Source organism: Pteropus alecto, unplaced genomic scaffold (assembly GCF_000325575.1).
Source record: "Pteropus alecto unplaced genomic scaffold, ASM32557v1 scaffold19, whole genome shotgun sequence".
Classification (NCBI taxonomy): Eukaryota; Metazoa; Chordata; class Mammalia; order Chiroptera; family Pteropodidae; genus Pteropus; species Pteropus alecto.
The window spans coordinates 245,296-248,719 of NW_006442490.1; the positions used below are offsets into that span (position 1 = coordinate 245,296).

At 38.6% G+C, this 3,424-nt stretch overlaps 1 pseudogene; it reads right to left on the reverse strand.

The window, feature by feature from the left end:
• Positions 1-3,031: 3,031 nt before the first annotated feature.
• Positions 3,032-3,147, reverse strand: LOC112470913 (annotated as a pseudogene).
• Between the last annotated feature and the right edge of the window lie 277 nt (positions 3,148-3,424).

Sequence of the window (3,424 nt, forward strand, 5' to 3'; positions counted from 1 at the left end):
TAGTTTGTCCAAAGTTGCATAACTAGTAAATAGCAGAGCATAAGCTTTACTCTATCCAAGTCCGAAGCCCAAACTCCTAACTACCAATTTATCTAGCCCTTAGTGGCAATCAGGAGGTTATCATGATTAACAAAAATGTTAGCAAACTTTTACTGAGCTCCTGACATATGACAGACCCTGTGCTAAACACTCTACATATATTACCTAATTGAATCCTCATCATATCCAGAGGGGGGTAGGTATTATTATTCTTATTATTCCCATTTAAGGAAACTCAGGCTTAGGGAAGTGAAGTCCCCAAGGACACATGGGTTGTACGTGGTGGAGTCATCCAGTATGACTCTACAGGAACCACTATTTTTTAGGACATCATAACCAAAGGAGGGGCAGAAGGGTAGTACCTGGGTAGTTTTCTCTGTTCTGATCTAAAATATACCTTTCTGATGGCCTAAAGAAATTAGGCCCACATCTGTAAATAGTGTTACACACTTAGTGACAACTTCTTATGATCCAGGTCTCCTATTCAGTATGCACACTCAGTTACCAAACACTTTTGTCACAACCACATTGAGATAACTGATTTTATATCAGTTAGCCTTTTAAAGCGATGCATTAGAGTTGAGATTTTATTTTATTTATTTTTGTTTAATTTTTTAAAATTTATTTTTAATTATAGTTGACATATAATATTATGTTAGTTTCAGGTGTAAAACATAGTGATTCAACATTTATATACCTTACAAAGTTATCACCACAATATGGTTGAGATTTTAGAAGCCATTTTTGGTCTTCTGTTGAGTTTGAGACAGTACTCTAGTTAATAGAACAAAACGTTAGAGTTTTCCTTGTTAACATCAGTTTCAGAGCATGACATTGGCTGGCCTTGTTCCTACAGCCCAAAAGTCTCATTATTTGCATTCTGTAGGCCTCTCCTTACTATCATCTGCATTTTTGTGGTGCTGAGTTGCCCATTTTTGCTTGAACCATACAACTTTGCACTAAAGTATATTTCTTTTGTTTCTTTACCATGTCTTTAACTTCTAATTTAATTGTTTTATTTTTTCTATGTTTGGAAGGCTTCTCTCTCCCAAGAAAATGGCAAAATTCTTGCAGGCATTGACTGTTTCTGCTTCCTGCACATTCCCCACAGCACCGAACACTGTTGAGCACATAGTAAGCATTCAGTGAATGCTGATGGAATTGAATTATGAACTATTGTCTCATGTTCAGTCTTTCCTCAAGGGCTTTCGGTTAGAACATTTGGCTGGAATGCCATACAGACAAAACTGAATTAGGAAAATAACATGCAATATATGTTACAGTCAAGGCTCAGAATTTCACATTACCTAATGTTTTGACTTCTTTCCAAGTCAGTTAGTTATTATCTGGTCTCACAAACATTGCCTTTCTTTTCATATTTCCTAGGTGGGAATTTTCTTCTCTTTGCCCCTTAATTTCATATATTTCCCTCTCAAATACTTGAGTGGGGTTTTTAGTCTTGCTGAAGAGTCACTGTTTTGGCCATCCTATAGTGGCCTAATTTGGAACATGTGCCATTTCATTTCTGTCTTCACTTTTCTTTTTTTTCTTTTTTTACATTAACAGCTGCATGTAGATGACAACAGCTCGAAGGTGACAACAGAAATGGAAGGCCTAGCCCTTGCTGTCCTTGTAGTTTATACTCTGAAAGAGGAAAGACAAAGCATCCATACTGAGCACAGCACATACATTTGAGGATTCCAATGCAGGAGGGAACTAGAGGAGTCAGTAATTTTAACCTAATTTGGCCACTTAAGATAGTCAGCACTCAAACCATTGCCAAAACATTGCTTACTCCTACTGTGAATCTGAAAACCCACTCTCAGAGTTGAAAGAAGACCACTATTATCTTCTTTATTTTATACTTCATGATGAAGACAATGTGGTCACAGTCTCGTCTTCTTGCTGCCTGGGCAGGGTTAATGGGGGAGGGTCTGATCCATCATGAAGGAAACAGTATACTTGTCTGCCCACTTTCGGTGATGAGGTCTCCTTGAACTGACAAGTTCAATAACTGGATTTAGGCAACAATGGCCCCCTTAAACAGGCATGTATGAGAACTGACTTATATGAATGTAGAAAAAGGTCCTTTCCAGGGACCCCATATCCTGCCCTATAACTCTCTTCACCTGCGACTGTTTGAAGTCTCCACCCTACCAGCTTTGTTCCTCAGTAACCCTTATTGAGGGAATTTGGGCCCATTCTCCACAGCCACTTCCATCTATACTTGGCTTTTGTTTCGAGTCCATAGTCCTGGCAAGCGCTGACTTCTTCGAAGCCAATGTGAGGAGAGTGCATGTTCAAAATCATCTGCCTGGGGTTGGAGGGAATGGAAAATGAAAAATATGCTCATTTGGGAGGCCTCTCATTCTTTTGGAAAACTGAAACCTCCACTGGTTGATTGTTTGTAAGCTGCCAAGTGTGTCCTTTTTTCTAGGCAGGGGAAACCATCTTTGAATCGCATACTTAATAACACACAAACTATATGCAGTACTTCTCCCATTCACTTCAAAATTGCCAGATAAGGTGGGGTTAGGATTGAGTTTCTTATTGTTGCTGTTGATCACAAAAGGTTCATAACTGATCTACTTTGAGCAAAAGCAAGGTGTTTATCACCCTATCATTACCCAAAACTTCCAGATAGTTCCTGTTCTGGAGGTTTGTTACTGCTTAATTATCCTGCTACCTACTTCAAACAAAAAGGAAAATATGAAAAATGGATGTCTGCTCCTTACTTCTGATATTTTGTCTTCCACAGTTCCCCTAACCATACTACAGTGGAGGGAAGGACTGTGATTATACATTTCTTAGGGGCATAGTTTTTTGATTTGGTGAATAGCCTTCCTTCCTGTTGCAGAGGACAGCTTAAACATAAGCAATAAAATCTCGTAAAGCCGGCCTCTGTTTACTCAAAATGGTGGGTAATTGGAAACTAGATTATAGAATCATAGATTTCCTTTAAGTAATTTTTTTTATTGTTTATTTTTTTTTATGTCTACAGCACCTGGTCTTCCTAGGTGGTCTCCCATCCAAGTACTAATCAGGCCCGTCCCTGCTTAGCTTCCGAGATCAGACACTGGGCTTGTTCAGGGTGGCATGGCTGTAGACCGCAGGCTATGGCTCCACTGGGGCACAAACCCAGGACCTTCTGAGTGTACAGCAGACGTGCTAACTGCTACACTATGGAACCACATCCTAAAATAAATTTTTAATGAAGTATAATATACATGTTAAAAAGTACACAAGTTAGTATACAACTTGATAAATTTTTACAAAATAAATACACCTATATAACCAGTACCCAGATCAAGAAACAAAACATTTTCCCTGAATTAGTTTTCTGGGCTTCTATAACACATTACCACAAATTTAGTGGCTTACAACA